Below are 14,272 nucleotides of genomic sequence, written 5' to 3' on the forward strand. Positions count from 1 at the left end.
GTGGTGGTGAGACCCATGCAGACACGGGGAGAATGTGCAGTGAAGCAGCAATGCTAACCACTGCGCCACTGTGCTGCCCCTTCCTTCTACTCCTTGCTTTAAAATTTTACACCTCAGCATCTGTTGTCTTCCTGTGTTCTCTATATAAAATGAACACACCACCACCATGCTGCTCTGCTTTAAATTTGCCTTTTGTCCGTCGATTCCACCAACGTGTCTATTTCTTTTGGAAGTTCTACCGTGTCCTCCTCACTGTTCATAATACTTCCAAGTTTAGCATCATCCTCAAATTTTGAAATTGTGCCCACTACACCAAGTTCTAAGTAATTTATATAAATCAGGAAGAGCAATGGTCCTAACACAGACCACTCGAGAACTCAACTGTAATCCTTGCTCCAGTTCAAGAAACGTCAATTAACCAGCGCTCTTTGTTTCCCGTGACTCAGCCAGTTTTGGATCCATGTTGCTACGGTCCCTTTTATTCTATGAGCATTAGCTTTGTTCAGAAATCTGTTGTGTGGCACCGGATCACATGCCTTTTGAAAGCCCATGTACACCACATCAACAGCATTACCCTCATCAACCCTCTCTGTTACCTCATAAAACAACCTAAGCAAGTTAATCAAACCCACTGTCCCTTAACAAATCCTTGCTGGCTTTCCTTAATGAATCCATATTTGCTCAAGTGATTATTATTTTTTTCACAAATTACCATTTTTAGTAGCTTCCCCACCAATAAGGTTAAACTGATTGGCCAGCAGTTGCTGGGCTTGTCTGTGAAACCTTTTTTCCTATGGCAAGCCTCTCATTCCAGATATCAATCTTGTAAATCTCCTCTCAACTGTCTCCATTGCATTTACATCCTTCTTAAATGTGGAGACCAAACTGCAGGCAGTATTCAAGATTCAGGGGGTGATTTTCCAGCCTTATTGAGCCCGGCACAAATCCCACAATGTCGAGAAAGTTCCAGGATAGGCCTCAAACTGGGTTTGCATCGAACAAATGTTCCTGGGCCCTCCCAGCAGACATAATCAGGTTTATGCCCAGCAAGGGTGTGAACCTTCCAGAAAGGTGCTATGTTCCCACCATCGGCGTCACCTAGCGCCAGTGGGAATCACAAATTGGAGACCAGATGCGATGACCACGCCAGAGTGCTCGGAGGCCTCCGCAGCCCTCATGTCTGGCTCCCTGGCATCGCCAACCTGGTAGTGTCAAAGCCAGGTTGCCACTGCCAGTTTGGCACTGTCAGCGGCCAGGAGCCTGAAGGGGTGGGGCCAGAAGGGGCAGGCAGATCTGTTTCCAGGTTTCCTCATGATCTCATCTGAGATCCCCTTACTCTGTACCCTATCAGTTCCACCAACTCTAATCTGACCCTGTTCCCCTCTAAAAGGTGTGAGTAAAATTTGGAGCAATTGCCCAGAGACTGCCCTTCCTCCTTTTGGTTGGAGTTCCTCCAACTCACAGCATAGTTCAATGGATCTGAGCTGGAGAAATCCAAGGCAGAATCAACCACTGCAGATGTGTTTACTGGCAGAGACTCACTGTCATCAAACACCCATAACAGCAGGTCGTATGCATTTCCTACTGTGCCAGAGCTTTGCCTAACTGAGTTATATTATTTATATATTTCTTTTAGTTTGTTGTTACCTGCATTAACTTGTCCAAAACAGTGCCCAAAAATATTTAAACACCTCCTGCCTCAAGCTTCCACATACTGCATGTATTGAAGGTGGAAGGGAAAAGGGAGCACTCCATTCCCATCTGCACTGAATTCCTGACTTACACAGCCTGTTGAAATTGGCGGCCGGTTTAGCTCACTTGGCTGGGCAGCTCTTTGTGATGCAGTGTGGGTTCAATTCCCGTACTGGCTGAGGTTATTCATGAAGGCCCCAACCTTGCCCCTCACCTGAGGTGTGGTGATCCTCAGGTTAAATCATCAGCAATCAGCTCTCCCCCTTAAAGGGGAAAGCAGCCTATGGTCATCAGGGACCTTTACTTACACAGAGAGAATAGAAAATAAAGGGTAAAATTCACCCTAGCTCAATTGACTGGACAGCTGGTTTGTGATAGAGCGAGGCCAACAGCGCGGGTTCGTTTCCTATACCAGTTGAGATTATTCATGAAGGCCCTGTTGTCTCAACTTTGCTCTCACCTGAGGTGTGCTGATCCTCAGGTTAAATCACAACTAGCCAGCTCTACCCCTCAAAGGGGAAAGCAGCCTATGGTCATCTGGTGCTATGGTGACTTTACTTGCAAACCACTCTGTGTTTATAAAATACTGTTTTCTTAGAAACCTTCTGAGTCACACCCAAGTTATAACTGTGAACGCAGCTTCCTGTTGACACTAATTAGCACCTCCTGTTTACAGCTGATTGACAGTTATCTGCCACTACACTTCCTGTTAATCAGCTTTTAGAGTTGTAAAAGCATAATTTTAATTAAACTAAATTTCAGTCTGAGAAATACTTACCACAGAATTCCCACTTGCACCAAATTCCCAATCCTTTTCTTAAATTTAGAGTAGCCAATTATTTTTATTTTTTAATTAAGGGGCAATTAATTTAGCATGGTCAATTAACCTACCCTGCACATATTTGGGTTGTGGGGGTGAAACCCACACAGACATGGGGAGAATGTGAAAACTCCACACAGACAGTGACCCAGGGCGGGGATTTGAACCTGGGTCCTCAGTGCTGCAGTCCCAGTGCTAACCACTGTGCCACATGCCACCCCTCAAATTCCCCATCTTAATGCTGCACTCTTTATGATGTTATGTGTGGGCCACTCCCTAAATTATTTATCCATCATATCCATTCAATCTGCGTCCTTTGGACTTTAAGGGAGCAAAAATGATTGCCATAGCAGGGAAATGGTCAAGGTTAGAGAATGTCAATGGAGATCAGATAGTGTTAAACATCTGATTGAACAGAGCAGCAGTTGCAGAGCTCTCATCGTGAACGGAGGGTCAAAAGCTAGGCAATGGGGATTTTGAAAGGATTTTGATAAATGAATTGGAACTGAGTTTTTTCAAGGGCGGTCACAGACAAATGTAGAATTGGGGGGGGGGGAGGGGGAGATGTGGTTGCATATCTTTTGAAGAACTTGATCAGAGTTGGGCATATCTGTGACTGATAAAATGCCCTTGCCACTTCTGTAGCTCTAAACACATTGCACACCCAGATTCCCTCATACCCGTTAGATGTTATTCCCATTTTTCCTCTTAACTGCTTAGATAGATCGAGAATAGAGAAATACAGCACAGAACAGGCCCTTCGGCCCACGATGTTGTGCCGAACTTTTGTCCTACGTTAATCATAGAATTTTGGACACTAAGGGCAATTTTTCATGGCCAATCCACCCAACCTGCACATCTTTGGACTTAGTGCTGGATCCCATTCTAAATTAGCTTTTTTTGTTATGGTTAGTGTTATTTACATATATTCTGTTTTAATCAATTATGGTTCTCCATCCTTAAGCGGACTTTGATAAACATTTGCGTAAAATTTTTTGAAAGAAGTACCTATTTAGTCCCACTTCTTTCTTGTGACTCTGCTCTTTTTTCCTATTTAAGAATATATTCCATTCTCTTTTTATAATGCTCTATTACCACAATATGAAGCAGAAGAATATGAACAGGACAATGCTTTTAAAAAAAAATTTAGATGATCCAATTCATTTTTTCCACTTAAGAGGCAAGTTAGCGTGGCCAATTAACCTATGCACATCTTTTGGGTTGTGGGGGCGAAACCCATGCAAACACGGGGAAAATGTGCAAACTCCAAATTAATTCCTCTTTCGACATCCCTGCCACGCTGCATTTCCATTTTGTTTACCGTCCAATCTTTCAATAAGCTGGCGCATTACCGATCATTCCTCCTGGCTCAGGCAGTAAGTGCACTGCATGCTGTTGCTGCCATTGAGGTCAGTGACTGTATTCTTGGAAATGCACACGGACATGAATTAACACTTTCAGGAGAGGAGCGAAAAAAAATGAGGATGAAGTAAGGAGAAAACCAATCCTGTGAGTAATAGTTTGCAAAGATGCTTCAATAAAACATGAGATTATGGTATTAGAATTTGCTGTTAAGTAGACTCCATCAAAAATAGTTTAAACGCAGAAATCTCTCGGTAGCATGACTCTTCCGAGCACCAGGGTTGGTCAGGCTTTGCATGTTATTAATGACTTCAATAATTTTCTTTTAAAATGAGCCTGTAATCAGCTTAAGCAATGGTTGCAAATTTAATAAAACTAATTGCTGGTCACAACTGTTCTGTCACCTCATATTTTCTAACTGGAATCTCTGGGAATCAAACTGTGAAGTAGTTCATCTGCCTTATTGTAAATTAAATTATTTCAAATTCACTTTTCTTGTTTATGAAGGAGAATGTATTTGACATCATAAATTAAAGCATAATCCTGTCTGCTGATTCAAACACCAAGGGATTCCAGAGCACTCAGTGTACTTTTCAACATTCCCTTTTTGAAGGGTTTAAATGTGAGAAATTCTGTACTTTTAGCTCCAACAGTCAACAGCAAAAAATAACTGATGTTAGTATTAGCACCTTTAACAAGGCACTTCACAAACACATAATCAGGCGAAGGTTGGTGCTGAGGCAAAGGAGGAGCTATTAGGCAAGCTGACTAAAAGCTTAAATACTGAAGATAATGAAAATCCGAAATAAGAACAAAATGCTGGGAATGCTCAGAATGCCTGGCAGCATCTGTGCCGAGACAGTTAACCCTGTTTCTCTCTCGACAGATGTTGCCTAATTGGTTAAGTATTTTCAACATTTACAATTTTTTAATATACTATAACTAAAATCATAGTTCCCACATTGATCGAGTTTTTTGAGGAGGTGACAAAGATGATCGATGAGGGGAGGGCGGCGGATATTGTTTACATGGACTTTGACAAGGTGCCTCATGGCAGACCGGTACAAAAGGTGAAGTCACATAGGATCAGAGGTGAAGTGTGAAGATGGATAAAGAATTGGCTGGGTCTAAGAGGCAAAGGGTAGCAGAAGAAGGGTGTTTTTCTGAATGGAAGGTTGTGACTAGTGGTGTTCCACAGGGATCGGTGCTTGGGCCTCTGTTGTTTATGGTGTACATAAACGATTTGGGGGAAAATGTGGCCGGTCTGATTAGTATGTTTGCGGATGACACCAAGGTTGGTGGAGTAGCAGATAGTGTTAAGGATTGTCAGAAGATAAGCAGGACATAGATAGGTTGCAGAGAAATGGAAAATTGAGTATAATGTGGACAAATGTGAGGTCATGCATTTTGGGTAGGTCTAATATAGAGGGGAAATATACTGTAAATGGTAAAACTCTTTGGAGTATAGAAAGTCAGAGAGGTCGGGGTGTGCAGGTTCACATATCTTTGAAGGTGGCAACACAAGTGGACAAGGTAGTCAAGAAAGCATACGGGATGCTTGCCTTCATTAGATGGGACATTGAGTATAAAAACTGGTATGTTATGCTACAGTTGTATAGGACCTTGATACGGCCACACTTGGAATATTGCACATAATTCTGGTCTCCATACTACCAGAAGGATGTAAAGGCTTTGGAGAGGGTGCAGAGGTGATTTATCAGGATGTTGCCTGGTCTGGAGGGTGTTAGCTATATGGAGAGGCTGAATAGACATGGAGTGTTTTCATCAGAACGATAGAGGGTGAGGGGTGACCTGATAGAGGTCTACAAGATTATGAGAGGCATGGATAGAGTGGATGGGCAGGCACTTTCCCAGGGTAGAGGGGTCAGTCACCAGGGGGCATAGGTTTAAAGTCCGTGGGGCAAAGTGTCGAGGAGAAGTGCGAGGCAAGTTTTTTATGCAGAGGTGGTACGTGTCTGGAACGCGTTGCCAGGGGAGGTTGTGGAAGTAGATACATTAATGGCGTTCAAAAGGCATCTTGACAAACACATGGATAGGATGGATAGAGAGGGATACGGCACAAGGAAGTGCTGAGGCTTTTGGCAAACAAAAGAGAAAATGCTGGAAAATCTCAGCAGGTCTGGTAGCATCTGTAGGGAGAGAAAAGAGCTCACATTTCGAGTCCGATGATTCTTTGTCAAAGCTAACAGACAGAGAAAGTGGGAAATATTTATACTGTGAAGTGAGAATGAAAGATGAATCATAGCCACAGAAACCCAGGGAAACTGGGTGCTAATAGCCACAGAAACCAAGGGGAAAGAGTGCTATTGGCAGTCCCCAGAGAGAACAAAAGATGTGAAAGGCCAAACAGCAGAGAAACTAACATCAGAGGATGAACTGTAGATGTGGGGAGAGGGGAAGGGGAAGCAAAGAGGAGAAAGGTTAAGGAAAGGTGGATAAGATGGGGAGGGGGGGTTAAATATATATTAAGAAAGAAAGAAATGATAAAAGACAGTTAAAGTGAAATGGGATGAAAACAAGCGGGTCGAGGTGGGGTAGAGCTATTCATCTGAAATTGTTGAATTCGATGTTGAGACCGGAAGGGTGTAGTGTGCCTAACCGGAAGATGAGAAGTTGTTCCTCCAGTTTGCGGTGCGCTTCACTGGAACATTGCAGCAGGCCAAGAACAGACATGTGGGCATGGGAGCAGGGTCTTTCGTTAAAATGGCAAGCAACAGGAAGGTCAGGATCCTGAATGTGCACAGACCGAAGATGCTCAGCAAAGCGATCACCCAGTCTGCGTTTGGTCTCTCCAATATAGAGGAAACCACATTGGGAGCAGCGAATGCAATAGACCAAATTGGAAGAGATGCAAGTGAAATGCTGCTTAACCTGGAATGAGTGTTTTGGGCCTGGGATGTTAAGCATGGAAGAAGTAAAGGGGCAGGTGTTGCACCTTCTGCGATTGCATGAGAAGGTGCCATGGGTGATGGGAGAGGTACTGGGTATGGTGGAGGAGTGGACTAGATTATCTCGAAGGGAACGGTCTCTGCGGAATGCTGACAGAGGGAGTGAAGGGAAGATGCACTTGGTGGTGGCATCACACTGGAGTTGGCAAAAATGGCTCCGTACCCACTTCTTTGGGCAAGAATCTTCTCCCCGTTCCACTGATCCTTTCATGTGCCTCCAACATTCTGCCTCCAATTAGGGTCACTGTCTGTGCAGAGTCTGCACTTTCTCCCCGTGTCGGCGTGGGTTTCCTCCGGGTTCTCCGGTTTCCTTCCACAGTCCAAAGATGTACAGATTAGGTAATTGACTGTCATTTTGTAATCTATGCAGAAGTGGACGGAGCTGCTGGGTTTCAGCACCGGCATGAAAAACCGGCGCAAAACGGCCATCGATCCACCGATTGGTGGGGGTTAGCAGGCAGGCAACGTAGAGCACCCGGCTCTAGCTGCCAATACGGGCAGAGAATTGCCGGGTCCGTGGCGGGGCATGCGCACGGGGGCATCCTGCAGCGGCCGTGCCACGCAACATGGCACAATACATGCTCGGATCTGGCCTGCCAAATAGTGCCCCCATTTGGCAAGGCTCACGTCCCTCGGACCAACCCCCAACAGTGCCCCCAGCCCCTGCCAAAGTCCCCCAGCCCACGGATCAGTTCTCCCCTGACTGTGGCAGCGCTGGACTGAGTCTGCAGCCATCACGCTGAGTTCCCGACAAAAATGAGCACATGCGCCCAACGCCATTGGGAACGTGGCCATTCAGGGCGTAGCATCGGGAGGTGGACCGCAGGTAACATCCTGAGGCTGCCGATACGGCGTGCAGAGTACTTCTAGAGTGTGCCGCTTTGGAGGAGGCGGAGCTTTGCGAAAGCAGATCCGCCCCCAAATTTGTCACAAATGGGGATTCTCTGGCAGATCGCCGAATGCGATTTCGGTGTCGGCGACCAGAGAATCACACCCCAGGTATTTGGAGGCTGTGAGTGGGTGAGGTTCCATATGAGGCTGTATGTGACCCTCCCCTCCCCCCCCCCCCCCCCCCGCAAGCCCTAAGCAACACCATTGTCTGCCGCTCGTATCGAATGATTCCGTTTGTATGAAAAAAGTACTGCATTCTTTCAATATATTGTCCCCAGTCATGAACCTCTGCCTGAAAAGGCTCAAGCTTACCGATATGCGGCATGTCAGCGGATAGATGTGACTCCAGGGCACAGTATCATGCATTAGCTGCAGCTCCACTTTATTCTTATCGCCAGTATAGAATGCATCACAGCAGCAAGCATTGACCAGACAGGTAGAAAACTAAGGTTATGTTTATTTACAATATTCTTTTGAGTACAAAAGTTGGCAGGTCATGTTACAGTTGTATAAGACTTTGGTTCGGCCACATTTGGAATATTGCGTAGAGTTCTGGTCGCCACATTACCAAAAGGATGTGGATGTGGAGAAGATGCAGAGGAGGTTCACCAGGATGTTGTCTGGTATGGAGGGTGCTAGCTATGAAGAGAGGTTGAGTAGATTAGGATTATTTTCATTAGAAAGACGGAGGTTGAGGGGGGATCTCATTGAGGTCTACAAAATCATGAGAGGTACAGACAGGGTGGATAGCAAGAAGTTTTTTCCCCAGAGTGGGGAACTCAATTACTGGGGGTCGCGAGTTCAAGGTGAGAGGGGAAAAGTTTCAGGGAGATATACGTGGAAAGTTCTTTACGCAGAGGGTGGTGGGTGCTTGGAACGCATTGCCGGCGAAGGTGGTAGAGGCGGGAGCAGAGGGATACAGATCCGTAGAAAATAGGCGACAGTTTTAGATAGAGGATCTGGATCGGCGCAGGCTTGGAAGGCCGATGGGCCTGTCACTGTGCTGTAATCTTTCTTTGTTCTTTGTACACTCTTCAATTCCCAAAGAGTCTCCCTCACAGGTCGGGGTTTTATACTAGAGGTCTAATTCTCCCATTTAGGGGGGAAACCCCACCCCCTCATTACCGGGAGAACTCGTATTCAGAGGAGGTCACCTGGAATCTAATTGTCCTGATACCGAGATCTCCTTGAAGGTTATAACCCCTAGATTCCAGGATGGTCCCAGTAGATTGAAAGTTAGCAAATGTGGCACCGCCAATCAAGGATGGAGGGAGAGAGAATACAGGGAATGTACAGGACGATGAGTCTGGTATCAATCAACAAGAAAGTGCTGAGAAACTATTATTAAGGAAGTGTGAACAATGCACATCAAAAATCAAAATATGATCAGATCACATAAGCATAGTTTTATGAAGTGGAAATCACATCTGACACATTTCTTAGCCATGATCGTATTGAATGGCGGAGCAGGCACGAGGGGCCAGATGGCCTACTCCTGCTCCTAGTTCTTATGTTCTTAGAGTTTTTTGTGGACATGGTATGGTAGATAGAAGACTTCAATAAACTTCCACACAAAATATCAATGTGCAAGATAAGAACTCATGAAGCTTTTAGATAATATATTAGCAGGGATAGAGGATTGGTTAACTAACAGGAAGCAAAGATTACGAATAAACAGGACATTTTCAAGTTGGCAGGAGTGCCTTAAGGATCAGTTCTGGGGCCTCAGCTACTTACAATCTACATTAACAACTTAGTCAAAGAGATGGTGAGTAATTTTTCTATGTTTGCTGATGATGCAAAGCAAGTTGAGAATATAAGCTGTGAGGAGGACACAAAGAGTCTGTTAAGAGATATAGACAGGTTGAGTGAATGGGCCACAGTGTGGCAGATGGAGTAGAATGAGGGAAAGTGTGAGGTTATTCACTTTGATCGTAAGAATAGAAAAGCTGAATTGTTAAAAAAGTGAAACATATAAATGTTGATGTTCAGAGGGACTTGGGTACAAGGAACAAGAGAAATTAGCATGCAGGCACAGAAAACAATTAGGAAAGAAAATGGCATATTGGCCTTTATTGCAAGGGGATAGGATAACAAGAACATCTTGTTACAATTGCACAGGGCATTAATGAAACCATACCTGGGGTACTGTTTTGGTCTCAGTATTTAAGGAAGGATAAACTTGCACAATCAGTGAAGGTACAACTAGGTGGGTCCCTGGGATATGAGTGTTGTCCTCTGGTGAGAAGCTGAGTAAATTGGTTCTATATTATTTGAAGTTTAGAAGAATGAGGAGTAATCTCATTGAAACATACAAGATCCTGAAGGGGTTTGTCAAGATAAATACTGAGAGGTTGTTTCCCCTGGCTGAGAAATCCCGAATAAATGGGCTCAACTCAGTCTCAAGATAATAGGCCACATCACTTAGGACTGAAATCTGTTGTGAATCTTTGGAATTCTCTACCCTGGGCGGTTTTGGATGCTCCATTGCTGCATATATTTACAGTTGGGATGGTGAGACTTTTGGGGCGGGATTCTCTGACCCCCCCCCCCCCCCCCCCCCCCCCCGCCGGGTCGGAGAACCCCCAAGGGGCAGCGCGAAACCCACCCCGCCGCCCCGACGCCGGCTGCCGTATTATCCGACGCCGTTTTTCAGGTGGGGGCTGGATTCCCTGTAGGGCTCCACCATGGCCGGCGTGGAGAAGAGAACATCCCGCGCATGCGCCAAAATCCGCCGGACGGTCTGCGCTGGCCCTTTGGCGCATGCGTGAACTCGCGCAATCCCTTTGCCGCTGGCTGGAGTGACGCCAATTCCTCCACCATCCTCCTAACACCCTAAAATACGCAGAATTCTGCACTTTCAGGGGCTGTTGACGCTGGAGTGGTTGGCGCCGGTTCTCCTGCCGGCGTGGGGACTTAGTCCCCAGAAGGGAGAATCCCGGCCGTGGTCTCTCAGGAAAACAAAGGATGTAGGGAGCTGGCAGGAATGTGGGGTTGAGGTAGCAGCTCAACCATGATGAGGTTGAATGGTGGAGCAGGTTTGAGGGGTCCATATGGTGTACACCTGATCATATTTTTGTCTTCTTATGTTCCTGTCCTGATTCATGAATGATGACAAAGGGAGTTATATAAGTGATAAGCCTAAAGATTTTTCAATGCCAGTAACAGAGAAAGGAGATTAAAATCTATAATAGTTAAGTAATTACGGTTAGTAAACTGGTTAGTGCAACTAAGAACGGCACAGTGGTTAGCACTGCTGCCTCACAGCTCCAGTGTCCCAGGTTCAATTCTGGCCTGGGAAGACTGTCTGTGTGGAGTTTGCACTTTCAAAAATGCGCAGGTTAGGTGGATTGGCCATGATAAATTGTCCCTGAGTGTCCAAGGGTTAGGTGGGTTTGCTGGGTTACAGGGATGGGGTGGAGCTGTGGGCCTAAGTAGGGTGCTCTTTCCAAGGGTCGGTGCACACTCGATGGGCCGAATGGCCTCCTTCTGCACTGTAAATTCTATGATTCTATGAAGTTAGAAAGTGAGATAGGAGACAAGATAAACTGCAGTGTGAAAACCTTTTAAAACTATATTTGTTCCGACAAGAAAATAGTAGATTAGGAAACCTGTTGCAGGACCCTGGGTTGTACGATATCAAGTTATCGAGGTTCGGCAGGCATTCCAAATACCTTCTTTTTTCGAGCAAATCAACCCATCAATAGAAACTAAGACATTTCGGAAACAGGATCTCCATTCATCATAAAAATTAGATTAAAATAAGGTACAAGCGAGTCAACATCTCTATAATCAGTAACATCCTAAATGACATCCTGAAGAAGGGATTAATGCACAACCCATGAGTAAGTAATATAAAGAGAATGCCACTATGGTTATATGGGGGGTGGGTGGGTGGGGGGTGGGGAGAATCATGTCTGACATATTTGATGGATTTCTGTGAAATGTTAATACACCGAACAGCATGAGAAAATGCATGCCATACGGCTACTTTATATATTTTAAATTTAAAAAGCTTTTGACATTGTGACACAGAAGATTAATTGAAACAGTTGCAGTGCATGGAATGGGAGAGACATCTGAAATAGATCAGAAACTGATTGAGTTAGAGGAAGTTAAGGTTACCTGCTGACGCATCAACATAGATGACTAGAATCAATGTTGGGACTAATTAATATTCCTTACAGTAGGATAAACTATTTGAAAGTTGAGACAAGAAGGAATGGTGACAAAATGTTCATAGGCAGTAGCAGACACAATGCAGGGGATTAGGAGAGACTGGAAAGCTAGGTAGAACAGTGGCAAATGCCAGCTGATGTGAATGAGATTGGGAGGAAATGAAATGAAATGAAAATCGCTTATTGTCACAAGTAGGCTTCAATGAAGTTACTGTGAAAAGCCCCTAGTCGCCACATTCCGGCGCCTGTCCGGGGAGGCTGGTAAGGGAATCGAACCGTGCTGCTGGCCTCCTTGGTCTGCTTTAAAAGCCAGCGATTTAGCTCAGTGAGCTAAACCAGCCCCTGAGCTAAACCAGCCCCAGGAGAATACACAGTGAGAATAAATGTAGTTAGTATGGTGGGCACAATGTGCACGAATGGTCTGGGATACGGATAAAACGGTAACGGTAAACCTCGACTCAAAAACATGATCTGGGCCGGGATTCTCCCCTACCTGGTGGGCGGGGGGGTCCCGGCATACCGGAGTGGCGAGAACCACTCCGGCGTCGGGCCTTCCCAAAGGTCCCGAATTCTCCGCACCTTTAGGGGCTAGGCCAGCGCCGGAGTGTCTCCCGCTCCGCCGACCGGCGCCAACAGCCTTTGGTGCCCCGCCGACCCGTGCCACGGCTGGCCAAAAGGCCTTCGCCGGTTGGCGTGAGTCCACGCATGCGCCGGGGCGTCAGCGACTGCTGACTTCACCCCGGGGCATGCGCGGTGGAGGGGGTCTCTTCTGCCCCCGCCATGCTGGAGGCCGTGGCAGCAGTGGAGGAAAAAGAGATCCCCCATGGCACAGACCCACCCACTGATCGGTGGGCCCCGATCGCGGGCCAGACCACCGTGGGGGCACCCCCCCTGGGTCAGATCGCCCCACACGCCTCCCAGGACCCCGGGGCCCGCTCGCGCCGTCTGCTCCCGCCGGCACCAGAAGTGGTTTAAACCACGTCGGCGGGTGAGGCCTGACAGCGGAGGGACTTCGGCCCATCGCCGTCCGGAGAATCGCGGCGGGGGGCCCACCGATTCCCCGGTCGCGGAGAATTCCGGCCACGGAGGGGGCGGGATTTACGCTGGCCCCAGGCGATTCTCTGACCCTACGAGGGTCGGAGAATTCCGACCATGATCTGAGGTGTACAGAGAGAAGGCATGTAGCAGCAGTCCCATGATGAGTTTGAGTAGAGTGATTCTCCGATTTTGAGACTAAGTGCTGAGGCCGGTATGGGAACAGCAGCATTTTACGGTGCGAAAATGGCGCAAAAGGACCACTGATCCTCCGTCTGACTGGGGGGCTAGCAGGCACACACCTCCGTCTGGCTGGGGGGCTAGCAGGCCATCACCTCCGTCTGGCTGGGGGGCTAGCAGGCACACACCGTCTGGTGGGGGGTCTAGCAGGCACACACATCCGTCTGGCTGGGGGGCTAAGCAGGCACACACCTCCATCTGACTGGGGGGCTAGCAGGCCATCACCTCCGTCTGGCTGGGGGGCTAGCAGGCCATCACCTCCGTCTGGGGGGGGGGCTAGCAGGCCATCACCTCCGTCTGATGGGGGGCTAGCAGGCCATCACCTCCGTCTGACTGGGGGGGGCTAGCAGGCACACACCTCCGTCTGGCTGGGGGGGGCTAGCAGGCACACACCGTCTGGCTGGGGGGGGCTAGCAGGCCCACACCTCCGTCTGGTGGGGGGGGCTAGCAGGCACACACCTCCGTCTGGCTGGGGGGCTAGCAGGCCATCACCTCCGTCTGGCTGGGGGGCTAGCAGGCACACACCTCCGTCTGGCTGGGGGGGGCTAGCAGGCACACACCGTCTGGCTGGGGGAGGGCTAGCAGGCACACACCTCCGTCTGGCTGGGGGGGGCTAGCAGGCCATCACCTCCGTCTGACTGGGAGGGGCTAGCAGGCACACACCTCCGTCTGGCTGGGGGGGGGACTAGCAGGCACACACCTCCGTCTGGCTGGGGGGGCTAGCGAGCACACACCTCCGTCTGGCTGGGGGGCTAGCAGGCCATCACCTCCGTCTGGCTGGGGGGGGGCTAGCAGGCACACACCTCCGTCTGGCTGGGGGGCTAGCAGGCACACACCTCCGTCTGGCTGGGGGGCTAGCAGGCACACACCTCCGTCTGGCTGGGGGGGGCTAGCAGGCCATCACCTCCGTCTGGCTGGGGGGGGCTAGCAGGCACACACCTCCGTCTGGCTGGGGAGCTAGCAGGCACACACCTCCGTCTGGCTGGGGGGCTAGCAGGCCAACACCTCCGCTTGGCTGGGGGGGGCTAGCAGGCCATCACCTCCGTCTGGCTGGGGGCCAACAGGCACACACCTCCATCTGGCTG

The 14,272-nt window shown here is 48.2% G+C and overlaps 1 protein-coding gene across 5 annotated transcripts in view; it reads left to right on the forward strand.

Moving 5' to 3' along the window:
* The window catches only part of LOC119955070 (protein shisa-like-1), a 226,297-nt gene that overhangs the window by 121,090 nt on the left and 90,935 nt on the right, over nucleotides 1-14,272 (forward strand). Inside the window, exon 1 of one of the 5 annotated variants that reach the window (XM_038780918.1) lies at nucleotides 3,954-4,021. The exons of the other annotated variants lie outside the window; for them this stretch is intronic. The gene's annotated coding sequence lies outside the window, so the exon portion shown is untranslated. Of the gene's footprint in view, nucleotides 1-3,953; nucleotides 4,022-14,272 lie in introns of those variants that run through there. 5 annotated transcript variants of the gene reach the window in all.

The sequence above is a fragment of the Scyliorhinus canicula genome, chromosome 20 (assembly GCF_902713615.1).
Source record: "Scyliorhinus canicula chromosome 20, sScyCan1.1, whole genome shotgun sequence".
NCBI lineage: Eukaryota > Metazoa > Chordata > Chondrichthyes > Carcharhiniformes > Scyliorhinidae > Scyliorhinus > Scyliorhinus canicula.